Below are 6,646 nucleotides of genomic sequence, written 5' to 3'. Positions count from 1 at the left end.
TCAATTATTTTTTAATCGCCTTCACATAGGAGATTCAATTGACCGCTCTGACTTTTGCCACCTCAATCTCCTTCACCCTTGCAAGGCACTCCAGGTACTCAGGGTCATGATCCCCACCACAATTGCAACACCGTTGTCCTACCTACACACATTTCTTCATTATACTCTGTCCATCTGCACACACTTGAAACATGGTCAAATCCTTTACAATTCTTACACTGCAGTGGTTTGGGGACAAAAGCTCTTACAGTGTATCTTACAGTGTATCTTATAACCAAGCTTCACATGCGTAGGTATTTGCTTTTTATCAAAAAAACAACAGGGCCGACAGACTTTCTTCTTTTTCTCCATTCACCCAGTGGGTCAGACGCAGGGCACCAACCACACCAGGAATTGTCTTCAGGTATTCAACATGAACATCCATCATCACCCAAGAGATGACTCCTTTGACGGGTGCTCTACTCCGAAGTTCAAATCACAAACTTATGTTGTTCTGATTATTTTTAGGCCCACTGCAATCTCCTGCTGCTCTTCAGAAATACAATTAATCAAAATAAGACCACTCCTGGTCACTCTGAGGCTCAGGCTCCACTTTTCCCAGTGCATACTTCCCCATTTTCAACACCTCAAATGGGTTTCCAAAATATGCATCCTGACTCAACAAACGCATCCCAACAAGAAGCGATTCATTTTCATTCATACATGTATCCAAATTTAGACATTTTGTTCCAGTTTTCACTACTACTGTTGTCCATTCAGAACATTTGTTTTCACCAACTTTGCTCGATGCGCTGCTTGATTCGAACTCAGCATCCACTTCCTCCATCTTTTTCCTGAACCGGAACCGTGGTCCTCAAACATCACAATTTGTTGATGATCAGTGCTATCAAGCATCCTTTGGAAGTGCCTTCCCTACACCCGTAGCCTAACCTTTAAAAATATATATATATTTAACCTTTATTTTATCAGGGAGTCATACTGAGACAAAGGTCTGTTTTACAGATGAGCCCTGAATTACATAAGTTACAGAAAATACACACATCAAAATAAAATACAAAATGCAAGCAGAAAGAAGAAAAAGGTCATAAAAAAACAAACACATTCAACAGAAATAAGGTCCTCAATCATCTTTCTGAATTGCCCTAGAGGCACCAAAACACCAAATTAAAGAACATTTTGAAGATTGTTCCACAAATAACGTACAACAAAACTAAAAGCTGATATACATACAGTGAGGGGAAAAAAGTATTTGATCCCCTGCAGATTTTGTATATTTGGCACCATTTTCTTGTTTTATTAATTTACGGAAAGCCAGGGGCACACTCCAACACTCAGACATCATTTACATACAAAACATGTGTGTATAGTGAGTCTGCCAGATCAGAGGCAGTAGGGATGACCAGGGATATTCGGTTGATAAGTGCGTGAATTTGACTATTTTCCTGTCCTACTAAGCATTCAAAATGTAACATGTACTTTTGGGTGTCAAGGAAAATGTATGGAGTAAAAAGTACAATATTTACTTAAGGAATGTAATGAAGTAAAAGTAGTCAAAAATATAAATAGTAAAGTACAGATACCACAAAAACTATTAAAGTAGTACTTGAAAATATTTTTACTTAGGTACTTTAAACCACTGGGTTAGGGGTTAGGATTAAGGTTAAGGTTAAGTTTAGGAGTTAGGTTAAAGGCTTAAGGTTAAGGTTAGGTTAAGGGGAAGGGGAAGGGTTAGCTACAAGGGTTAAAGTTAAGGGAAGGGTTAGCTAAAAGGGTTCAAGTTAAGGGAAGGGTTAGCTAAAAGGGTTAAGGTTAAGGGAAGGGTTAGCTAAAAGGGTTAAGGTTAGGGGAAGGGTTAGCTAAAAGGGTTAAGGTTAGGGGAAGGGTTAGCTAAAAGGGTTCAAGTTAAGGGAAGGGTTAGCTAAAAGGGTTAAGGTTAGGGGAAGGGTTAGCTAAAAGGGTTAAGGTTAAGGTTAGGGTAAGGTTTAGCTAACATGATAAGTAGTTCCAAAGTAGCTAAAAAGTAGTAAGTAGTTGAAAAGTTGATAACTAGCTAAAATTGTCCATGATGGGATTCAAACTCGCAACCTTTGTATTGCTAGATGTTCACATTGAACGCTCACCCATCCACACCGACCAAACACCATAATTTGTTTTTTGCTTTATGGAACCATCTGTCTTAAGTAACCATTCCAAACGTAACATATCATACTAATTTGAGTATTACAGATTTACATTTACTATATTACATCTAGTCTAGTCTACCAGTGTGATTCTCCCCCTCTCCTCCAAGCCAGCATAGATAGATTGAGGGAGTGAGGGACACAATGGAGAACGGCAATTGGTGAGTTTAGAGCAGGTTCCTGCCGATAAATATGTTTAAAGTTATAGGCTGCTACCTATATGCCTAATATATGTGAAACTAAAACCTAGGCTAGGGTAGGCTAGTCTAGAAACCGGTTGGTGATAAATTGAGATAGGCTAGATAATGTTATCCTAGGCTACATTTTAAATATCCTGTAGAAAGCATTACAAATGCAAAAATATGCCAAATCTACAAATCTTATTGCATGACATGCACAATTCAAGAAAACAGTTTTGGGGTTTTCTAAAACCCCACTCCGAGATGTCATAGATGAGAATGAGTAGGCCTACTCATAAACTGAGTGGGAAAATGGCACAGCAAAATAGTGCATGTCATCCCTGAAAATAAATCATAGCTTACAAATTGTGAGAATACAAAAAATAATTACTATCAGGTGGGGTCGATGTTGGAGGACCACTGTTGTAGAGAGTTCCTGTAATGTCGATGTATTCCCACTAGATGTCAACATATTCCCACAATGAAACACAATTTGAAACAGAGCTTGCCTGCAGTGCGTCAACGTTTACAAAATCACTTACCAACCCAACACCTGTTCACTGATAGAGGCTAAAGCAAAGGTATTTACTCCAATGCAGAGGTGTAGTCAGAAATTCGTTGGTGGGTGGGACTGCAGAAAAATGTTGTGGAATATATTGTGCTGTATTCTAATGAAGTAGAATTACTAGTAATTGCAATGAATACATAAAATCCTAGTAAATTGTTTGGGCATTTTTTTGTTTAGTAAAAGTGTTGAATACTATAATACCTTGAAGGCATTAGCTCATTGCTTTTTACAGTATTTAGACTGTATCACAACCGGCTGTGATTGGGAGTCCCATAGGGCGGCACACAATTGGCCCAGCGTCCTCCGGGTTTGGCCGACGTAGGCCGTCATTGTAAATAAGAATTTGTTCTTAACTGACTTGCAGAGTAAAATAAAGGTTAAATAAAAAAATAGAAAATAAAAAATGAATCCCTCTCACAATAGAAATTCTAATTTGAGGCTTACAGTAACAAATAGTTGGGAAGTTTAAAAAAACACCAAGCCAGCTGTGCCACCAGAGACTCTGAGTTAGCGCCCAGGCTCTGTCATAACCGGCCGGGGTTAGGGAGGGTTTGGCAAGTAGGGATGTCCTTGGCTCATCGCGACTCCTGTGGCGGGTCGGGCGCAGTGCACGCTAACCAAGGTTGCCAGGTGCACAGTGTTTCCTCCGACACATTGGTGCGGCTGGCTTCCGGGTTGGATGCGCGCTGTGTTAAGAAGCAGTGCGGCTTGGTTGGGTTGTGTTTCGGAGGATGCATGACTTTCAACCTTCGTCTCTCCCGAGCCCGTACGGAAGTTGTAGCGATGAGACAAGATAGTAGCTACTAACAATTGGATACCACAAAATTGGGGAGAAAAAGGGGGTAGAAAAAAAATTTAACACAAAAAACCCACCAAAAAACATTTACTTTCTTAATCAAAATAGACCCTGCATGGCTACAACCCTACCAATTTATTTTATCTGAATCTATAACAAGTCCATCAGTACACATTGTGTTGTGAAACTGTAGAACATATGGGTTAATTTGAGGGACCAAAGTACAACTCTGTCCTGAGTGGGAGAGATGTGGAGTCCTTGTGTAGCTGTGTGGTGTGCGTGCGTCTGCTCTCTGCACAATGCCAGAAGACACTTCTCTGGCAGGAGAGGTAGAAAGGGAAGGAGAGAGTGCTGCTGCTAGAGTAATTGGTCTCTGTGAGCTGTCCATTGCACCATGAATAAGTCCACTAGCCTGAGGGTGCGCTTGCCAGTGCTGGAACTGGTGATGGAAGTGGTTTTCCTTGGTCTCTGTGCCAGCTTTGTCACCTATGACGACAATGCCAACGGCAAGTTTCAGGAACAATGAGACCAACCCTATGGACAACTCCCTGTATCGAGACTGTCCCTTCTTCCCTGACATGCAGATGATGATATTTGGCTGCCTGCTGGCCTTCATGTGGCTTTACGGCTTTAGCGGGATGGTCTTCAACTTCCTGACAGCCAACTTCGCCATCTAGTGGGAAGGGCTACTTGGTCCAGGGCTACTTCCAGTTATACTCCGATGGAAAGATCCACCTTGGGGTCGTCAACCTGGTCAATGCTGGCCACGTCAAAGGAATGACTAGTTACCAGTCAGACATTCTGTCAGTGATGGGCACCCTGTTTCTCTGGGTGTTCTGACCCTCTTTCAACCTTGACCAGTACAGGCTTGTCCTGCAGACCTTCATAAGCCTCAGCTCCTTGTCGATGACAGCCTTCGCCTTATCTGCCCTATTCAACAAGAGAGGCTAGATCACCATGGCCGACATTCAGAATGTGCCTCTGGTGGGTGCTGTGACTGTTGGGGCCTCCGTGGACATGATGATCTCCCCTGCAGCCGCCTACGCCCTTGGGGTCATGGTCTGCACAGCCTGCTTCACGGGATACAGGTACCTCACCCCTTTCCTGACCTACCGCTTCTGTCACGTCTACTCCCGCTCCACCTCTACGGCGCTCGACTTTGCCAGTTTATTCATTATTACGCACACCTGCCATCATCATTACGTGCACCTGCGCCTCATGAGACTCACCTGGACTCCATCTCCTTCTTGATTACCTCCTCTATATCCGTCACTACTTTGGTTCTGTCCCCAGGCGTTATTGACTCTGTTTCTGTGTTTCACGTCTGTACGCTACTCGTGTTTCTTGTTTTGTTCCGTTCCGTTTTTTTTTAAATTCACTCCCTATACTTGTTTCCCAATTCTTAGCATACACGTTACAGCTTCAGGATCCAAGACCAGTTTGGCATCCATAATCTCCAAGGCCTCACCGGACTCATATCCTGCATGACCGGCATTTATGCCATCCTCATGTCCAACAAAGAAACCTATGGCCCCAGTATATACCAGATCTCCGCGCACCCATGGGAGGAGACCCAAAGCTGCTGGAGCTGCAGCAGCTGATCCCCAGGGCTGAAGTCCGGCCTGGGCCGCACCGCCAATGAGCAGGCCCTCTACCAGGTGGCAGCTACACTACATGACCAAAAGTAGGTGAGCACCTGCTCATCGAACATCTCATTCCTTAAATCATGGGCATTAATATGGAGTTGGTTCCCCCTTTGCTGCTATAACAGCCTCCACTCTTCCAGGAAGTCTTTTTACTAGATTTTGGAACATTGCTGCGGGGACATGCTTCTGTTCAGCCACAAGCACATTAGTGAGGTCTGGCACTAATGTTGGGCAATTAGGCCTGGTTCGCAGTCTGCAGTCTGTGTTAGATGAGGTTGAGATCAGGGCTCTGTGCAGGCCAGGCAAGTTCTTCCACACCGATCTCAACAAACCTTTTTTGTATGGACCTTGTTTTGTGAACTGGGGCATTGCCATGCTGAAACAGGAAAGGGCCTTCCCCAAACTGTTGCCACAAAGCACAGAATCGTCTAGAATGCCATTGTGTGCTGTCGCGTTAAGATTTCTCTTCACTGGAACTATGTGGCCCAGACCATTATTGGCCTACACACAATACTCCATCATGTCAATGTGGAATTGTGTTTTTAGAGATTTCAACAAATTGATTAAAAATGAAAAACTGAAATGGTTTGAGTGAATATTCCACTCCTTTGTTATGGCAAACCTTGTTTGCAAGTTTGATTGCACACAACACAGAGGGGATATCATTGGGAGTACATATTAGGCATCAACAAGGTCACAAGATGTATTGATATAGTGCCTTCAGAAAGTATTCACACCCCTTGACTTTTTCCCCAAAAAATTCACAGCCTGCGTTTAACATTGATTAAATTAAGATTTTTTTTGTCATTGGTCTACACACAATACCCCATAATGTCAAAGTGGCATTACTTTTTCAAATTAATAAAACGTTTAAAGATGAAATGTTAAGACAATAAGTTTAACCCCTTTGTTATGGAAAGCCTAAATAAGTTTACTCAACAAGTCACATAATAAGTTGCATGGACTCACTGTGTGCAATAACAGTGTTTAACATGATTTTTGACTCTCTCAACATGCAGATAATTGTAAGGTCCCTCAGTTAAGAAGTGAATTTCAAACGTAAATTCAACCACAAAGACCAGGGAGGTTTTCCAGTGCTTATTTGTAGATGGGTAAAATAAAAAAGCAGACATTGAATATCCCTTTGAGCATAGTGAAGTTAATACATACACCATATAAAGTGTATCAATACAGTCAGTCAATGCAAATATACAGGTGTCCTTACTAACTCAGTTGCCGGAGAGGAAGGAAACCACTCAGGGATTTCACTATGAGGC

The 6,646-nt window shown here is 42.4% G+C and overlaps 1 pseudogene; it reads left to right on the top strand.

The window, feature by feature from the left end:
• The first annotated feature begins 4,117 nt into the window (after positions 1-4,117).
• Positions 4,118-5,411, top strand: LOC112255297 (annotated as a pseudogene).
• The last annotated feature ends 1,235 nt before the right edge of the window (positions 5,412-6,646 follow it).

The sequence above is a fragment of the Oncorhynchus tshawytscha genome, linkage group LG07 (assembly GCF_018296145.1).
Source record: "Oncorhynchus tshawytscha isolate Ot180627B linkage group LG07, Otsh_v2.0, whole genome shotgun sequence".
In the NCBI taxonomy this organism is placed as follows: domain Eukaryota; kingdom Metazoa; phylum Chordata; class Actinopteri; order Salmoniformes; family Salmonidae; genus Oncorhynchus; species Oncorhynchus tshawytscha.
This window is presented reverse-complemented; position numbering and strand designations above follow the sequence as displayed.